This window comes from Pinus tabuliformis, chromosome 7 (assembly GCF_031772625.1).
Source record: "Pinus tabuliformis cultivar Carrire ecotype Pingquan chromosome 7, CPIR1, whole genome shotgun sequence".
NCBI classification, from domain to species: domain Eukaryota; kingdom Viridiplantae; phylum Streptophyta; class Pinopsida; order Pinales; family Pinaceae; genus Pinus; species Pinus tabuliformis.
In genome coordinates, this window is record NC_142293.1 from 1,373,406,783 (window position 1) to 1,373,428,264 (window position 21,482).

Consider the following 21,482-nt stretch of genomic DNA (forward strand, 5'->3'; position numbering starts at 1 on the left):
TGAGACTCAAATTGAGCTCACTTTTGTAAAACTCTATTTTTGAAGACATAATAGAGAGATCACCACTGAAGGCTGGACCAGAAGACATAGCCCAGGAATGTTGGGTGAACTGCTTATTAAACTTGTTGTGTTTATGTGTGTTGTCTATTATGTTATTTAACTACTTCATTGTCTATGTATTTCACAAGCTTATCTATCCATTGCACAAAGTAACATAGGCATATCCATGCACATGAGTCTGTAATACCTTAAAAATTGTCTAAGATCTCATTATCAGATAAAGTGGTATCAGAGCTTTAGGTTTTCTAAGGTTAGACAATCTTGTGTTGGATTGTTGAATGCTAACTAAATCAAAGCTCAAACTAGGAGAAGGAGAACTTGTTGAGACTAATCTAGAAATTGGAAGAGTCAATCCTAGGAGGAGGGAGGATGGTAGAAAAAACCTCATCAGAATCAGACTCTCAATTCATGGGCAGTTTCATGACCATGAGAGCCGTGGTGGAAGAGATGTATAGAGAATTTAAGAAAGGCAAGGTGAAAGCACTTTAGCATCTCAAACAGAAAAAGCAACAGAGGAACCTCTTCTAGATGGCCATCCAGAAGGAAAAGGGAAAGAAGAGAATCCCTCTCCACCATCTACTCCATCATCACCATCCTCATCATCTTCTTCACATAAAACTAGCCCTGAAAAGAAAAAGAAGAAAATTGTTGTGATTAAATTAGATGTGAAATTTGATTTACCAATTTATGATGGTGAATTAAATGCAGAAAAGCTAGATAACTAGATTAGATAGATTGATGTATATTGAAGGGTGTAGAACATCAATTCAGAAAGGAGAAAGATTTAGCTAGCTAGCCTTCGCCTTGTAGGAACTGCCCTAGTGTGGTGGGAAGGCAAGACACAAACTGATTTGAAGAAACATGGTAAAATTCTTTCTACCTAGAATGAATTTGTTTATGCCTTTAAAAAACAATTATATCCACTAGCTTATATGCAGCAAGCAATGATGAGTTGGAAAACTCTTTGCCAGCTAAAGGGGCAAAGTGTACAGAGCTATACCCAGGAATTTAGAAAAAGAGCTTTAATTCTAGGCATTTCTCTAGACTCACCTGAAACTTTGTTGAAGTATATAGGTGGTCTACACGGCTATTTGAGGCACACCATTCTCATTTTTAACCCTAATAGCATAGATGAGGTATTTGTTTAGGCTACACATATAGAGGCTAGAGGCAAGAATGTGAACCCAGAGATTGGGGGATCATCAAAACCCACTGCAAGAAAGAAAAAGGAAAAGAAGAAGCAAAAATGGAAGGAGAGGAAGACAAACACTGTACAGAAAGACAAACCTTCATGCATTCACTGCAAGAAGGATGGGCATGATGATGTACACTGCTAGTCCTTGCATCCGAAGCTGAAACCCAAGAAGTTCGGTGGTAAGAAGAAGAAGATTGTTGCTGCTATTAAGAAGGATTTGGGGTCAGACTCATGTGATGAAACAACAGTCACAGCCACAGGTATAAAAGGTAAAAATTCTGAAGCATATACTAGTAATTCTACACAATCTATTTACAATGAAGATAATGAGAGGAAAAGACATGAGCTTTTTCATATTAGAGTTATTTACAAGCATCAAAATATTGATACTTTATTTGATAGTGGTTCACAAGTAAACTTGATTTCTGAAACAATTGTAAAGAAGTTGGGCTTACTAACAACACCTCACAAGGAGCCATAGCCATTAGGTTGGGTATGTGATAAAGAAAAGCTACAAGTGACTAGACAATGTAAACTTAGGTTTGCTATTGGGTCAACTTTTGTAGATGAGGTTGAGTTAGACATAGTTCCCTTGGATATATGTGGTATTGTTTTAGGAAGTCCTTACTTGTATGATAGAAAGGCCATTTTCTATAGAACTAAAAATAAGCATCAACTCACAAAAGATGGAATAGAATATATTGTAAGAGCTCATCAGCTCAAAAATAACTACACTCTCATAAACTTAGGGCAGATGAAATGAATTGTAAATTCATGCAAGCAATTTTTACTAATGGTTGTAAAGGAAAAGACCCATGATAAAGCCAATGCATTTGAAGGCTATGATGCTAAACAGAATGCTGATTTAGAAAAATTTGTTTTAGAATATGATATCCTATTTCAAGAACCTAAAGGTCTACCACCCAAAAGGGAAATGGTACATGATATTCATTTGCAGCAAGATGCTCCATTGCCTAACATCGGAATGTACAGGTTATTTGCTCTAGAGAATGCAGAGATCGAGAAGCAGGTATAGGAGTTGCTCAATAAATGGTTCATAAGGCCAAGCACATCACCATGTGGATCTCCAATTGTGTTGGTGAGAAAGAAAGATGGTTCGTGGAGGATGTGCATTGATTACATAGCACTGAATAAAATAACGATAAAGAATCGTTATCCTCTTCCTCGCATAGAGGATCTATTAGATCATATGAAAGAAGTTGTTTACTTTTCCAAGTTGGACTTGCGTAGTGGCTATCATCGGGTCAGAGTAGCAGAGAAAGATGCATGGAAGACTGCTTTCAAAACAAAGCAAGGGCTGTATGAATGGCTAGTTATGCCTTTTGGCTTAACTAATGCTCCTGCCACTTTCATGAGCGTTATGAATGATGTACTCAAGCCTTTTATTGATGATTTTGTAATTGTATATTTAGATGACATTCTTGTTTTCAGTAAAACATGGGAAGAACATTTAAAGCATGTAAAGCAGACTCTACATGTTTTGAAAAGAGAAAATCTCTATGTTAAGTTATCAAAATGTGAATTTGTCAAAACATCTTTGAATTATTTGGGTCATATTGTAGGGGGTGGTGAACTGAAGATAGATCCCTCTAAGGTTGAAGTCATTGTGAACTGGCCTAAACCCAAATCTGCGACAGAAGTTAGGAGCTTCCTAGGAGCAGCACAATATTGGAGAAAGTTTATTGCTAACTTTTCCTTGATTGCAGCTCCCTTACATGCTTTAATAGGATTGAACAATGTGTTTCAGTGGGGAGGCAAACAGCAGAAAGCCTTCGACACCTTGAAAGAAAAGATTAGTACAGCACCAGTACTAGCATTCCAGATCTTCAAAGACCATTTGCGATTGAAACAGACTATGACATGGGAGCAGTGTTGATGCAACATGGTAAACCTAGATGTTATCATTCTGAGACATTTAATTCTGCAGTAGTTAATTATCCCACATATGATAAATAATTGTATGCATTAGTACAAAGTGTGAAAAAGTGGAAACATTACCTAATGGGCAAAGAAACAATTATACATACTGATCATCAACCACTTCAATATTTTCACTCACAAACTAAATTGCAGCAATCAAGACACTATAGGTGGATGGGTTTTCTACAATAGTTTCATCTTGTTATTAGATATAAGAAAGGCACACACAATAAGGTCACAGATATGTTATCCAGACCAATCATAAATTCATCTACTATACTTAAGCATAACTCAGTATTTCATGAAAGCTATATTGAACAATATGCTCAGGATGTAGATTTTAAAGATGTATATGCAACTTTAAGGCATGGCAAACAAGTAGAAGAATTGGATTATCATGTTAAGGACCAACTCTTATATCATTTGGGAAAGTTATGCATTCCTAAAACTGAAAGAGTTAATATAATCCGAGAAGCACACACTTCTCTAATATCAAGTCATTTTGGTGTAAGTAAAACAGTTGCACAGCTGCAAAGATTCTGTTATTGGCCAAGAATGCATGAAACAGTTTCTAGATATATTAAAGGGTGTACCATGTGTGCTAGAAGCAAGCCCAACAATAGAAAACTAGGCTTGTACACTCCATTTCGAGTTCCTTCTCATCCTTGGGAAAATGTTTCCATGGACTTTTTTGGGGGATTTCCAAAGTCTAGAAAAGGTCATGACTATTTATATGTTATTGTGGACATGTTCAACAAAATGTGTATTTTAATACCTTGTAACAAGCAGATTACAGCTGAACAAATAGAAAAGTTGTTCTTTCAGCATGTATGGGTTCATTTTGGGTTACCCACTTCTATTGTATCTGATCGAGATTCCTGATTTGTTGGGAAGTTTTGGTCAAGTCTACGGGAGCTTATGGACACCAGATTGAAGAAGATCATGACATTTCATCCACAAACAGATGGCCAAACAGAGGTGGTCAATAGGACAGTGATCTAGTTGCTCAGGGGCTATTGCAGCAAGCATCCCAAACTTTGGGATGATCATTTGTGTTATGTGCAACATGCTTACAATCGTGCTAAACATTCTTCTACACAAAGATCTCCTTTTGATACTTGTTTTGGTTTTACACCAAGGTCTCCCTTGGATTTTGTCTTTAGTAAAGACATAGCAGTTGATGGACACAGTGATGTGGACAAAGAAACCAAGTTAATTTAACAGATCCAAGAAATTCACCAAGCAGTGCAGGAACAATTGGAAAAGAGCCAAGCCAAGTACAAGGCAAGGCATGATAAGCATCGAATTGAGCATAGATTCCAAGTTGGTGATCAAGTCTGGTTGTACATCAGCAAAGACAGAATGCAAGGTGAAGGTAAGAAGTTGAAGCCAATAAGGTATGGGCCTTTCAAGATACTTGAGAAAATTGGTGAGAACGCTTTTGGCCTTGATTGGCCATCTTACATGCACATTTATTCAGTAGTTAATGCAAATAACTTGAGACTGTTTGAACCTTCATTGATTGAAGATCCCGAAGAGCAAAGTCAGTTGCCTTCTATTGATGATCTGTTGCCTGAATATCTCAATGAGTTGCAGGAAGATACAGTTCTGGATAGGAAGGTGAGAACTACGCACAGAGGGGATGTTGAGTACCTCAGAATTGGACTCAAAGGTTCAAAACCAAGCAGTGCAAGATGGATAGAGATTGGACAAGTGAGGAAGTTGTATCCTCACTTGATTGATGCTTAAAAACCAACTTTTGGTGGTCCAAAAGCCTTTTCAATGGGAAGGCGTGATCCAAATGGATCTAAAACACCCTCTAAGTCTTCAAACACTCGAAACTATCGCATGATAAGAACTTTTCAAAAAGTCGGATTACACTATCGAGAGGCAAAAACATGAAGAAATCAGTGAAATAAGGCTTATCGGAGGCTTAAAACAACTTTGCATTGGAGCCATCGAATCTGGCTGATCAACAGTCTAGATCCAATCAGCATATCACAATTTGCGATGGCAAGCGAAGGCAATCAAGGGCTATCACATGATAGTTGCAATCGCGATCAGTGCGGGTCAACGAGGACCGTCGACCAAGCACGAAGATCGATGGCCTAGGTTAACGTGTGATATCGCAATCGACAAATACAGAGGAGTCTTACCAAATGGCCCGGGGGTCTATGTGTTATGCAATTAGTGACAAGTCGCAATTACAACATTGCATCGGAGCATTTCAATGGAGCAGGGCTGATAATAACTATGACTGTGATAGCCGGACCCGATAAAACTATGAACGATATTTAATATATTTTGAGATCCGGAAAATAGGGTTTGCCTTTGTAAATCACATTTTCATTAAATAAATGAAATACAAAAGAAAATGCATTGATGCGATGAAACCAAACCCGAAAGGGTTTGTTAATGCAAATATATATTGTTTCAAGTCTGATATGAGTAGGATTTCATGTTTTAATGTATTTTTTAGTATAAAAGGGAAATCACGATACAAGCGGGATTTCGGGCAGGCCAAAGGCAGTAAGTGGTTTTGGTCGAGCTTCACCCAATTCTATACACTGGATGCCACGTGTCTAGGCTAAGGAGAGAGAAAATCACCCTTATCGGGCAGTTGACCCCCGTACGAAAGAGCCGCCCGAAATGAACCACAACCGTTGGATCCAGATCTCCCAGATCAATGGTGGAGATGTGATGTGATTAAAAGGCAGACCCGATAGGAGTTATAAGGCGGGATTCATATTATTTCAAATCTGATAAATGCCAGTTTGGCAAATTTCCTGTGTTTTTATTGTATTACTCTGTGAACAAAAAGAATGTTATTTCTGGGGATTTCAAAGACCTGATGACCCATTTCATTACAGAACGGGTGGCCACCATCCCTGAAAGCATTTAACAATGATTGTTAATGCTCAGAGGGGGATCTGAGCGAATAGAGGTCAGGGAGCCAGAGAGTTGAGAAGGTGAAATGAACAGACAACGCTAATTGTCTTTAAAGCTATAGATTGACAGAAAACAAAGCAAGCAGTACTGAGACAGTGAGGAGAGTTTGTGTATTCGGAAAGATTTGGGGGATCCAAGTAAAAGCCTTGTTTTTTGTATCTGTGTGTGAGACTCAGATTGAGCTCACTTTTGTAAAACTCTATTTTTGAAGACATAATAGAGAGGTCACCACTGAAGGCTGGACCAGGAGACGTAGCCCAGGAGTGTTGGGTGAACTTCTTATTAAACTTGTTGTGTTTATGTGTGTTGTCTATTATGTTCTTTAACTACTTCATTGTCTATGTATTTTGCAATCTTATCGATCCATTGCACAAAGTAACATAGGCATATCCATGCACATGAGTCTATAATACCTTAGTAATTGTATAAGATCTCATTATCAGATCAGATATGATACCACAATGGTGCATGGGGTGTGATTGGGAAGTGATTTTGGTTTGGTTATTGAGTATTATTTGATGTTGAATTTTAAATATTAATAATAAACATGTTTGCAAAATAATGATTATGAAATATTAATAATGAACATGCACTCTATATGTAATGGGGGTATATGGAGTGAATTGGATTTTTTTTGGAGGGTTGGAATAATGTCCCTAATTCCACCCACTAACACTCAAGTCATGGCACAGGTTGGTGATCCATATATTTTACTTCAAGGTATACAGAATTACATTTAAAAGAGAATGTAACCATATACATAAAAGAAGAGGAAATCAAAAGAAACTCTGAGAACAAAGGAAAAAGAAAAAGTTGATAATGAAGTTCACTTGGTGTGGGCTACATCTTTGGGCCCTGCTCAATGTGGGGATGCCTCTTTCATTAATATACAACGAAATAAAATTACATGCAATCACAAAATGACACCTTATACCTCCACTTCCAAGGATGGCATGAAAATGTAGACCCCTGATGAAGAAATAGACTACACCGTTGAGTTTGTGGCGAAAAATATTCAAAAATGATTATAAAGTCAACCCTGTTCTGTGTCAGTGATCAATAGGGCTCTAGGGAATCTTTTAGATTCCTTGTAATATTCTTTGCAAGAATATTCCCGAAAAGATTCTTGATAATCTCTCTCAAAAAACACGCCTAATCGGGGCACGATTGCAGCTCTGGGTTCCTGCAGGAAATGTTCTGATGCCATCTACGTTCCACACGCGTTCTCCTCTCCCATTCATGAAATGAATTGGATTTATATGATATCCCGCCGACAATGATTACAAAATCAGGCTATTTGTCCCAATGGTTATTGGTTAAGTGTGAAGCCAAGTGAGTTTGGGGAGGTCGAGGGTTCAAACCTCGTGACCCACCCCGTTTATTTTTACTATGTACAATAACGTAGCTTCCAACGAACCCAACCACCTCTCTTGACCGCCAGGCGGAACATGTTATATATGTGTGTGTGTGTGTGTGTGAATGGTCAAGCCAATTATCCAAGTTTGACAGCTAGCCAACCAGTCAGCTAAATTTTTTTTAATATTTTAATAATAACCCATAATGGGCATTTTTCCCGTCGATTTTTTAGAGGTCACTGAACAAATTAATTAGGCGAAAATTTGGTCACCGCCAGCTGTCGTAAAGATGCAAAATGTCACCTCTTTAAGAAATTTGACAAGTTCTTAATTGGGTTCCATCTGGCACATTTTGATTCTAAGTATGGGGGTTTACGCAGTGCATTATATTAGATATCATTTTGGGATTCAACTGCGTTAAGTAAGTCATTCACGTATGACCATTTCCATGAGAGGTAGTCGTAACTGACTAATTTCTCATGATTTTTGAATAGTTCACTTAACACTCATTGCATCGGTTGATGCTCACAGGGGTGAAGAAGTGGGATTGAAACTAGTGAAATGAATCACATAGCATCAATCATCACTTCCGGGGCTTGCACCCGGTAACCAGGACTTCCCAGGAGGTCACCCATTCCAGAACTCCTCTGGCTCAAGCGTGCTTAACTGTGGAGTTTTCCCCACAATCAAGCCCACTTAGCTTGCTACCCCATTTGCAAAAACCTTAGCAAGTATTGTGCCTCATGAACCATTCAAGTAGAGATCCCTTGACTCTTTTTGAATTTAAGTATGGGGGTTTACGCAGTGCATTATATTAGATATCATTTTGGGATTCAACTGCATTAAATAAGTCATTCACGTATGACCATTTCCATGAGAGGTAGTCGTAACTGACTAATTTCTCATGATTTTTGAATAGTTCACTTAGCACTCATTGCATCGGTTGATTCATTTGCACTATCAACTGGGTGGCTGACTCTGGTTGTTGACATCATGTTGATATCACCTGCTACGTGTCGCATCCTGATTGGCTAATTTTCAACCTACTACCAAGCCACCCTAATGATATCATCAGCCATACAAATGAAATCAGCATCTAATTGTTGATGTCAACATCATGTTTCCTCCTATGGGTCCTGCCTGCAAAAATTTTAAATGTTTCTCAAAAACTTCATGGAGCCTTAACTTTCTCATATGATTTCGGATTGAGGTGTCATTCACATCGTTGGATTTAGAATGATGAGCTCTTCGATTTGAGATTGGTTTCATTGTGTTTGAACAACATTAAAATTTTGGCCTTTTCAAGTCCTCCTAGATCATTCCTCCCCACTAATAATAATTGGGGCTGCCAAAAGCCTCATCAGTTAATTGGAAAGTGAGATAATTTCTCCCTCACTTTCTCCTTTTCAATTCAATGGGCCTTACTTGGATGCATTCTCTTGAAGCCAATAAGGTACTCCATGTCTCCCCATCTTGAAGTCCTAGTTCTCCTATAAAGAATGATATCTTCAAGTAGCTTGTCCAAGTACTTAGGTGCAAAATCATCCATTGTAGGAACTTATCTGACCTCCTCGATGTCCATGATCAAAGCAAGATGATAGTGCTTCAAGTTTTCAATGTTCACCACTTAGTACATATGCATGTATGCTAGCAAATTAAGATGAAAAGCATTGTCTCCAATCTTCTCTAATATGGCGAAAGGACTATATCGGATTGGCATTGACTTGTTTCCTTCCCCTTTCATTTTTTCCTTGTTGATATGGAGCCACGCCCTGTATCAAACTTGAAATTGGTGATCAACCCAATGCTTTCCATGTCGAGCCTTGTATTGAGCTTGACTTTTCTCCAATTTATCCTACACTGTCTAGTGAATCATCTGAATTTGTTGAATGAAATTTCATGCCTTGTCCCTGTCACTTTATCTCACTGGAATATTCATCTTTCCCAAAGACCATATCTAATGGATCCTTTGGAAAATATCCAAAACATGTCTTTAACGATGAGCTCTAAGTGGATGAATGTACAACCTTGTTGTATGCATGTTGTACATAAGGAAGTTTCTCATCCCACAACTTGGGTTGCTTGCCACAATAGCCCCAGAGTAAATGTATTATTGTGTGGTTGACAACCTATGTTTTCCCATTGGTCTGTGGATAAAATTTTCTAATCCTCTTCAACTTGGTGTCCATCATTCTCCACAAACTCATCCAAAACTCTCCAAGGAAACAAGAGTCCCGATAAGACACAATGGATGTGGGAAACCCAAAGTGGACCCATACAAATTGGAAGAAGATATGAGTAGTATGTTCTACAGTGGTCTTCTTTTTACAATCCATTGAGACAAACATTTTACTAAATCGATCCACAACGACATACAAATAGTCATTACCTTTCCTAGACAAAGGAAAACCACCAACAAAATCCATTGACACACTTTCCCATTGACGACCAGGGATAGGGAATGGTGTCTAGAGCCCCAATTTTATATTAGTGTGTTTTCAAACTGAACACATCATGCATCCTTTTACATATCTTGTTACATTTTTTTCATGTGAGGCCAATAACAAAACCTCTACAAATGATACAAAGTTTTCCCTACACGGAAATGACTCAACACGAGAGAGGTACGTGTCTCTCGATTACATGTATTATTTCACTGGCGGGGATAAAAAATTTGCAAAGTTGGTACAACAATTTTCCCTGTAAACAGAAATTGTCTACCTGCAATCCATGAGTTAGTTTTGAATAAATATCCTTAAAATATTCATCAATAGCATATTGTTCGGCATAACTTTCAAAAGATAATGAAGCATTTTATAAAACAATAGATGCATTAATAAGAGGACAAGAGAGCATATCTGCCACTTTTTTTCTAGTGCCCTTGTTGTACTTTATTACCAAATGAAATTGTTGAAGAAACCCCATCCATCTAAAATGACATGCTTGTAGAAGCTTGGTCTACGACTAGAGGTACTACAAGGGCTAGTGATCTATGTGAACGATGGTTTTCTTTCCAATCAAATAGTGCTTCCACTTCTTCATGCTTTGGACCAAGGCATAAAACTCCTTTTCATATGTGGGGTAGTTCACAACACCTTGGGAGAATGTCTCTTAATGGTAACATACAGGTTTCCTCTGTTTCCTCAACACGATTCCCATGGCATACCCACTAGCATATGTTTCAAGCTAAAAAGGTTATTGGAGGTCAAGCAAGGAAAAAAATGGTGCGATACTGATCTTCTCTTTCAGTGTATCAAAGGCTTTCTGCTTCTTTCCTCCCCACTGAAAGTTCTACTTCAAATTCATCAAAGCATTCAACAGGGATGCAATGATGGAGAAGTTGGCAATAAATCTTCTCTAATATTGTACTACACCCAAAAAGATATGAACCTCTGTAACATTGGTGGGCTTAGGCCACTTTACAATGACATCAACTTTAGAAGGATCTATTTTTAACTGTCCACCTCCAACAATGTGATCCAAGTAAATCAAAGAGGTCTTAGAAAATTCACACTTATAAATTTTGACATACAATTTTTTTTTTTTCAAAACATCATGAACCTTTTTAACGTGACTCACATGATCTTCCCAAGTTTCACTGAAAACAAGAATGTCATCAAGATACACAAGTACAAAATCATTAAGAGAAGGTCTGAAAATGCCATTCATCACCCTCATGAACATGGTCGAAGCATTACACAGTTTGAATGGAATTACCAGCCATTCAAACAAGCCATGTTTTATCTTAAATGTAGTCTTCAATACAACCTGTTACGCAATCCTTACCTAATGATAGCCACTGCACAAGTCCAGTTTTGTGAAACACATAGCATTTTTCAATTGGTCTAATAAATCATCAATGTGAGGGAGAGGGCACTAATTCTTCACGATTATTTTTTTGAGTGCCTTGTAGTCCATGCACATCCTCCATGTTCCATCCTTCTTTGGCACAACCACGATGGGTGAGCCACATGGAGAAGAACTTGGCCTTATGACTCCTTGGTTCAATAATTCCTACACTTATTTCTTTATCTCCTCCATTTCAATGGTTGAAAACCTATACATGAAAATGTTTGGTAAAGGAGCATATTGTTGCAAATGAATTTCAGGTTCTATCTCTCATTTTGGAGGCAACCCACTTGGTTCCTGAAAAACCCCATTATAGTTAGAGATAATTTCCTATAAAAAAAATTATGAGTAGGATCACAACCTTGGAAAGCTTTAGATGTCTCTGCATCTTTTGCTCTCACAACCATGAGCATGCACCCTTTGTGGAATTGATCAGTCTCTTCATCTGACCTAAACTTGCAATACATGCAATCATGTTGGCATGATGAGCCTTGAAAATGTATTCCACCTCATATTTCGGGATATGGTACTTGTTTTCATGGAAAAAGAAAATTGCTTTCCTGTCATACAAATATGGACTCCCCAATACAACTCCACATATATCCAAAGGTACAACATCAATATCAACCTCATCTACAAGTTTGGATGCAATCTCAAATCAAGCCCAACACTGTTTGGTTACATGAAATTATCTTTGTCACACACCTAACCAAGAGGGTAGGGTTTTGGATGAGGCTTGGTCTCCAACCCTAGTTTCTTAACCAAGGATTCTGAAATCAAGTTTACTTGAGAGCCCAGATCTAACAAGGTTTCCACTTTAGTATGTTTCATCACAATTCTAATATGAAACAATTCAATATTCTTCAATTCATTAACAAGAGACTCATTTGAAGAACTTGTACTTACATGCATTTCATAATTTTCATTAGCATGAAGAGAAATGTTACCTTGTATGACCACTACCATGATTTGTGTCTCATCACCAAAGTCAAATCCAAGGTCCTACTGCATAATTGACACTGTCTTTTGATTTCCCTTTCCACCAAATCTCTTTGGATTCAATTCTAGATGCAACTTTCAACAATTTTCATCATCATGGCCTTCCTTCTTGCAATGATCAGGTGATCAAATTTTAGCTCAAAAATGAAAATTCCCATAAAGTCTTGAAACTAGATTCAAGTCAAATTTCTCTTCGTTCTGAATCCAATGAAATTTGTTTCACCTCAATCTGACATTGTATGCTCAAATTATTACATTCTAATTGTTTGGCCCAATAGCTAAAAAAGGAGTAGGTTGCTTATTGGGCAGCTAACTGGGATTTCGTACTGCTAAAATCACCCAAGGTGATTGTGTAGGTACGGACCAACCGGGTGTCACCAAGAGACAGGTTCTGGTTCATCTGTTTTTGGTTGGTTTTTATTGGTTGGGCATGGACCAATGAAATGGTGCCATGTGGCCCAATCACGGGCTTCCACATCACACGCCAAAGCGTATTAAAATTTTGGGTATCCTTTGACAGAGGCCTAGGCAGATCTAACCTCCAACCTCAAGCCTAGAACTTTTGTGCTCTACCATCTCGACTACTGGTGGTGCTTATAAAGCATTGTAGCCAACTTTTATTTAAATTTTCAACATTATGTATTTGGGGGAAAGGGGTCGAGGCTAAGCCCCTAGCCCTTGGTCACTGCACCGCCACAGAACCATGATGAAGCAATCAAGGGCTCGAGGCTTACCCCTAGCCTGAGTTCATACATCTGATCACAAGACCAGGAGTGAGGTGTTTTGCATTAAGGGAAAGGAGAGTCAGATGGGAGACTAGCCCAAGGTCACATGTTATGCCACAAAACCACAAGCCATCAACCGGAGTTAATGAAGATGGAGCTTAGGTATAGCCCTATCCCTAGGTGTTATAGTGTGCAAAATAAGCATGGGCACAAGAATATGGAGCTAAGGGACAGGTGTGGAGTTAAATGGGCCAACCCCAGGCCATATGGCCTTATATGTGACCGTGGCACCATTGCAGAGAGGCTCTGATAAAAAGGGTGGGCTAATGGCCCAACCCTTGGCCTTGTGAAGAGCTATATGACATAACCCATTGATTAAGGAGCTAAGCCATTAGGGGTGGATGTTAAGGCCTAGCCTGTGGCCACATGGCCCATGTGGCCTGAATTTTTGCCCTTAAGGGTTATTGGGTGTTGGTACTCAAATTGTCCCCACATATGAATGAAATGAATATGCATTCACTGAGGACTAAAGATTCCATCCACTTTAGGTGTTTTGGTTGATCTCCTATGCCCCATAGGGGGTATCCCTAATCATTAACTATTTAATTTTCAATAAACAAATAATGTATAAGGTCAGATATAGATAATTTTTCGTTGTAGTAAGACAAGGCATTAATAGAAATGAATTATAACACTTTAATCGATAACAATCTCAGAATATGATCTTAGCAAGTCAAAGAAATTGATACACGAAATGAGAAAGGGCTAGGTAAAGAGTTTAAAGAAATAAAATAAATTAAATTAAATTAAATTAAAAAAAAAAAAAATGAAAGTAAGATAAAAACTACAAAATACCGACTGTTTCATTATTAGATAAGACACATGCAACAGGTACATAAATTCTTATAGTTCCACTTAAATATTTTCATATAGATGTTCTCAATAGTAAATATTGAAACTAAATTGACACAGACAAAGTAAAACTTTATATTTTCTGAAACGTTGGTGTCATCACATAAAATAAAGCTAATAACATAATGTGTTTGCAATTGCTAATGTAAAATTCTAACCATCACTAAATCAAAGACAAGCTTTCAATTAACAATGATCAAGCAAGGTCATTCAGCCCTATAGCGGCAAGGGGCGAAGGAGGCACGAATTAACATAAGTGAACCTTAGTACAAAAGAGATAGGGGACAGTGGAAGACTATAGTTAGAATACTCGAGGTTCGTTGTGATGAATGGAGGAAGATGATAAGATTGATTTTGGATTTCTAGCTCACTCGATTAGCCTATAGTTGTTCATAGACGATTCCTTGTTGTTTTCCATGGGCATATAGTTTTTGGTGAAGTGTGAATGAAAGATAATACATATATTGGAACTCCATAACTAAATGTGTAAATTTCTAGATGAGGACAAGCCTCTAACTAGTTTATGCAAGAGAAAACGAGGACTAACAATAAATAGACAGACAAAGCTTCTTTGGAATGAAAATATCAATTTCATAGATGAAAATCAAAATTGTGTAACATGTACGGGAAGTTCGATAATATTAGAAAAAATTTCACTTCTGTCAACCACCCCCCCCAATAATGGGAAACAGGGTTTTAAATAATAGTTTGAAGGTAACTGTTTGGAAATTGTCTAAAGTATAACTAATTCAAATTTAAAATTAAAATAAGATAAATAATTTCTGAATGGAACGACTATTCATGGTTTTTCACCTTCGCATTTTTGATGACTTGATTTTCTTCGTCGAGCCTATAAGAGAGAACGAGTGAGCCCCACGCATCCTAATAGATGGTTCTTGCGTGGTAATGAGGGGTATTTCACTCCAATCATCTAGTTGTTCCATCACCAATTGCATTGGCTGCACTGGGTGGACAACCTGTGACATGGAGGATACCTTCTCCCTCGTAGTATATCGTTTAAAGTGTCTCTTCAACTTGGGGAATTTTTCCCAATCCGCAGCAAACAACCAACGCACTTTTTTATACTTAGTAATTACCACTACCAGCTAAGACATAATTTGATATCGTGTATTCAGAAGGCTTTTTATGATTTTATTGATCTCGACAAGGATGGTATAATTGATAAAGAGGTTGTTTAGCACTATATATGAAGAGACTGCCTCATCACCCTGCATAACCAAACACCCCATATCTGGCTATGTGTTTTTCATTTGCTCACAGAAGATTTCCCAAGATACCATCCAATTATCATTTCCCCAAAATGAAGGCACACCAAACCTACTGAGATAATTCCAGTCAGTTCGAAAATCATTCATTTCTTTCATGGCCTTGTCAAATTCTTCTTGCATTACTTTGATGGCTCCTTATTTCTATCTAAGCATGCAGAGGGAAACAATACAATCATCCTTGGAAGGCAACTCTACTTCTTCCAAGGTATCATCTTCCAAAGTATTGATGAGGTCAATGAGGGAATCAACATCCTTTAGTCTTTCATCGAGGGTTGTGGCAATGCTTTTTGCCTCTAGGCTTGCATTCTTCATTATGCCCTTCTCACAGTGTGAAAGGATCTCTACATAGGCTTTAACTGTGGTGATTTTCTACCATATCTCCCTCGATATCTCATCCTTCACATACACTAAATATTGCCTTCCCAGTATTGAAACCTGAAGTGCTTCCCAAAGGGACTTTTCTTCATTATGCTCATTCTTCAAGGCATCTTGAATCAATTCCATTTATGCATTCTTTTGTTCTACCCCTACGTTAAGTTCTTCCTTTCTCTACTTGGGCTAGGTTTATCTCCTACTCCAGTTAAGTTATTTTAACATGTAATAGTTTAGGATCTTCATCCTCCGATGTTCGAGCAGAATCAATAGCTTGATCAATCGAAGCCTTATATTCTTCCAAAGTCTTCAAATACTGTTCCTCTTTCTCGCAATATTCTACTGCCAAAAACTCCATCAGCTTGAGATCATCATGTCGTTCTTCTTCCTTGAACCATAAGTCCACTTCCATCTCCTGGAGGTGGGCTTCAACCTCTTGTTCCTCTCGAAAGCCTAAATCAAGATGTGAGGATCATGATCATGAATGTTAAGAATGGATTGAAGGGATTTGATCTCATTCTCCTTTTCCTCTAGCAAATTTTTTATAGGCCTTGTATCTTTTGGTTGGCCTGATTATCGAATGATAATATCTTCTCGCTCCTTTCTTTGATTTTTTTTTTTTTTTAACTCCATGTACGCCACTTGTAGCTTCTCGGACACCTTTTCAAACATCGCTTGCATTTTCCTGTTCTAGGTGGCTGAATCGAGTAATCTTCATGCCACAATTTCACCTACTTGTCAATGCAGGTTGATGACATCCAAGTCTAACACTCTTCCCAATTTGATAGCCAATGAAGAGGTCCTAGCACCCAACATCTATTGGCTTTCCCCAATCTTAGGTTAGACGGATTTAAGGTTCAAAGTGTTCGTATCAAAGTCAGTAGTAGAGATAAATCGGGGACCATCCGCGAAAATCCTATCTTTAAATACTACGGTGTTAATCGATTGAGATTGTTCCGAGAATATGCCCAAGTCGGAACTAGTTGTCATTATCTGCTTCAAACCTGTAAACGCTACATTCTTGATGTCAAGGGCCTTTATTCCTGAGTCTTTGGGTTTTATCTCCTCTAAGGTCCATTAGATTTCTTTGTCAAGTTGTTCAATTTCTTTCTTGACTACGTTAGTATCCACATCTCCTACCCTTGGCTTCACCTAGTGTGACATATCAGATAGAATTAAGTCCTCTAACACAGGGGTAGAAGGCATAAAAAATATCGGATCTGTATCCCCTTAAAGTATCTGGACTTCTGAATGGCTTGAACCAACCTGTGTAGCAGTTTTTTTCATTTCCATAGATGTCATTGAGTGCATAATATGAAAAAAGTTATAATATTGACCAACTTTTCTACTTCTAGCCTCTTTTCATGGACATAGGTTGATGACCTGGCCTGCTTCTTCAAAGCTAAAATGATCCCTATAGGATCATAGTGCCATAGGTCATCCTACAAAAATTCCAAAGATAGCATGTCCTTTTCCAAAACCTCTATTGCATTTTTATTCTTAGAAATTAAAGGAGAAATAGCATATGGATAACTAAACATTAACCCCTTTTTCTTGGAAACAAAATGTAATTTGTTTACAATAATTTTTTTCCTTAGGAACTCATAAGAAAATAATAATGGTGATACATACTTAGGAAACTAAAAGGGTCGCTTATCATATCCATATAGGAGGATGACAGTGTAATCAGGAAATAAAAACCATCTTCCGCTGCTCTTCTCTTCTGTCAATATAAAAGTTATAATTTGTCCTTTTGAGAGATTGTTTACATCGAATTTTGTTAACTTAACCCACAATGGATATGCAAAAAAGTCAGTGTAATGAGAATACGCATGGGGAATGCATTGGGGATATATCACATTAGACCAATCGAAAACTTCTTTTCCTGATGGTCGCTATTTGTAGAGTTGAGAAGAAACCTAGAGGATAAAAGATATGAAGGATAATTAAAAAGAATGAGGTGCACGAGGTATGAACAATGGCGGAATGAGATAAAAGGAATGGTTGTGGATAAATAAACCGTAAGGGCCCGAGTCAATCATTTAGGAAAATTTATGGCTTGGAGGTCAAGCTGAAGAGTAACAAGCCGTATAGCCAAGAAAATTGACTCATCCATTTTTCTATCATTGGCTAAACCAAATATAATCAAGAAAAGATATGTTAGATTCTAATAGAAATGTTTCAGGGATTGCGTCGGTACAGGGAAGAGAAACTTTAATTCAGTGGCTGGATTTTCGAATGAGGTTGTGAAGGTTCGAGCTTGTCACCCTCTTCCCGGGTAATGAACTCGTAGTATAATACCTTATCATTTATATCGATTCCCTGGGTGGGAATCCCTAGAATATTTGCAACAATTTCCTTGTCCAAATTTAGGAAAATTTAATGGATGGACTTATAGAATAATTCCTGGTGGTCATGGTCATACTGCTCAGCGAATAACCGAATTGAATCGGGTTCAAAGTGAACAGGAGGAAGAGTTGCATGCAAAACCCCAAACTTCAGTAAACACAAATCATTTATAGACTCCACAGAGGAGAGGGTGAGGGTATCTTAAGGGTAAGTATGTCTATGAGAGTTACTCTCGTGTCCTGAACCCATGACTACTCATTAACCAGGGCTTCCTTCCCAAACAACTCAGACATCGTATAATTATGTTTTTAAATCGCTAATTATGTAAGATGATGAGCTAGGGTAACTAACCACATAGAGGAATGTAGCTTCTAGGATCAGGTCTGCTTCATGCCTGTTCTTGACCATGGACTAGCTTTTGCAGGAAAAATACGAGAATGAATCTAAATGAACGAAATTGTGAATAGGTGGTAAAAATTAAGATTAAATAGGAATTACAAGGTTAATTAAATGTCACAGACAAATTTCATTCATCCATTGAATAACTCACCAACCAAGGAGAGAGGGGCTTGTTCATCGAATGATGGTAATGGTTATATCACGTGTAACTTATGATGCAACCATCGTAGATTTGTGATGGGTGAATGGTCAGGATTACATCAGGCTAGGAGGGTTGTAATGGTCGCATGAGACCTAGCGACCGTCTAATCAACTCGAAGCAAACAATGGAGATCCTTCAGATGAAAAGACTATGGTTAACTACTACACTAGTTTTAGTCCGAAGCTGATGTCTCAGCTGTCAAATATCGAATCGAATGGCTAACTCTCAATGACTTGAACTACGATTAATTTCGTCGGGACTTTGGTAACACGTTAAAGGAATGGAAAGACTGAATGCGATAAGCCCATCGGGACCATCGATCTTCCGCCTGGGTAATATCTTCATTCATTTTCACACATTAGATAACGCTCCCCTGATTTCATTTAGTTCAATATATATCTATATATATATATATATATATATATATATATATATATATATATATATATATATATATATATATATATATCCACTCAAATTTAGCTATGTCATTAAATTAAGAAGGATGAGGGGATTTTTAGCGCCTAACATGGGCTCCTTCTGGGGATGGTTCTTCCTCGTGAAGGACCAAGAATGAAGACCATGTGCCTTTGATTTGGGTTATGGAGTTGGCTCAATTGACGGCAAGAAATATCTAATAAAACAGACCCGTATAGATATGGCACGAGGGAGATTCTTGCAATGCGATGGACTAAAGTGAAAAAAATTTAATACTGAAATGATGTGAACTAATCAGCGCAATATAATCAAACCTTCGTGCTAAACTCGATTATTACTTGGCTGCTATGATAATATTTACTGATTGTGATGGTGGGTGCAAGAGGTAGTGGAGCCAGACGAGAGACAATTCATAACAAACTAGATAGGGTGCTACGCCTACTGGAAGCGATGGAAGAGCACATAGCTCGTATTGAGGATAATTTGGCACTTATGTCTATCATCTATCAAGGAATTCAAGGTTTTCAGGCACGGTAGACTACCTGCAATGCTCATCTTGCGTGTTCCTACAGCTCAGAGAAAGAGATAATTGAGGTGTCAGATAGATAGATTATGCTAATGAAAATAACTTAGCCTTAAGTGGAATGTAAATTTAAGAAGAATATCTTTGAAATATAGCTTTTTATAAACAATATATAATAATTAACTATATGGCGTGGTTTATAACTTTTTGAGGGATGTTATGTTGAGGACTATATGCATATGAAAAAAATAGGACAACTTAATAATATTGTTGTGCAAAAGTTCCACTTTAATTATGATGCAAAGAATATGAATTTTTATTTTCATTAAGTAAGAAGTATAATCTTAGTTAGAAAGAAAAATGTTTCTTCTGAAGTTAATTGCAGAAATTTCCTTTTACAAATGGTCGCTTTACATGCAATCATCAATGAATAATTTGTATGTCAACTTATATACATATTTTTAGTGAGAAACAAGAAAACTTAGTCACATGGGATGAATTGTAGGTGTGATTAGTGTCGACTGAGGGCTTAATAAATGTCTTTGTGACTGGATTGCCTGCGAGGGCACTAAATTGTTACAATAAAAAAATGCATGTGTTTGCAAACATTGAACCATAATATTTTAAGGACACCCCTCCACAATGGTTGCCATCGAACGTTCCTCTGCTGCCAGCAAGCATCCATAGCCCCGACAGAGTCATTCGCTATCCCACATTTAAAATTTACCTCTCGTTCTTATTAATCAAAACAGTGTAGTTGGTCATGTATTTAGTTTATTTCCTACTTCACTTTATTTTGGCAACACTGTAGGAACAAACCAGACTAGAGAATGTCAGTGCCACTAATGTCACTCCACTACCAGCGAGCATCCATAGCCCCGACATATTCATTAGCATACCCCGCAAAACCACAACATGAGGGGATGGGTAGGTTATGCTCTAGGATTCCGGTACCACTAACCTTGCTCTGCCGCCAGTGAGCATTCATAGCCTCGGCAGAGGTTGCCATCATACCCCATCCTAAGAAGGAAGGTTAATGATTACATGGAAATAGACAGGTGATGGCACTTCTTGCAAAAGAGGAGGAGGATTTGTTTCACAACTCTAAGGGTGAGAATGATTGTAACATAGAATGTACCTCATGGGAATTTAGAAAAATGCGTAGATAAATAGTGGCCTTCAAAGACACGGGGTAATGGAATTAGATGGAATTATATCGAGCCTTGTATGTGTGGAGCACCTGGAAGGTATGCTTTTTGATAAGTAATCTAGTGGTTTTTCAAATACTATTTCTAATCTTTTCTGCATATTGAGCCTAAAAACATAAGGGTTTTGGTAAATTATGTGAAAATGGACAAACGAAGCTCAATCACTAATAATCGATGTTTTCTATGCAGAAGGACGCGGAAATAGGGGATTATCGAGTAAAAACGAGAAGCGCAAGGAAAGTAACTGCTGCCCCGTCGACAGGGAACCGGATGCGGACAAGATCAAGTAAAATTGGAGCCGAATAATCCAGGAAAAGAGTGCAGGATACCGTGACGGAGAACGCAAGAGACCTGAACGATTAAGCGAATCCCTCAGGATATTCGATCCTGAGGGATCGCTACTTTAAAGCTTATCTTTTGTATCTAGACATCTCCGTCAGTTATGTTATATAAAGGTACCACGCCATCGAGCGTGGGGGGATGACTGTTATTATAATTATAAACTCAGAACGATTTTGATCACTGAGCTTTTGTAAGATCTGATTTTGTACACTTTTGTTATGCAATCAATATAAAGGATTTGGTGTTCACTTCGTTTCTGTATTTGAAGTAACTCTAAGCAGTGTACCATCGTAGCCAAGGGCCCAGCTCCGACGGTCACTTGCTGTTGTATCATACGGTGATTTGTGTGGTTTGCTTATTTCTTCCATTACAGTA

The 21,482-nt window shown here is 37.9% G+C and overlaps 1 long non-coding RNA gene across 1 annotated transcript in view; it reads left to right on the forward strand.

Annotated features, from left to right (window-relative positions):
• LOC149252746 (uncharacterized) overlaps positions 1–21,245 on the forward strand; it is a 78,079-nt gene extending 56,834 nt beyond the window's left edge. Inside the window, exon 2 of the long non-coding RNA XR_016266091.1 lies at positions 20,955–21,245. This is a non-coding gene — a long non-coding RNA (uncharacterized LOC149252746). The remainder of the gene's footprint in view (positions 1–20,954) is intronic.
• Positions 21,246–21,482: the final 237 nt, after the last annotated feature.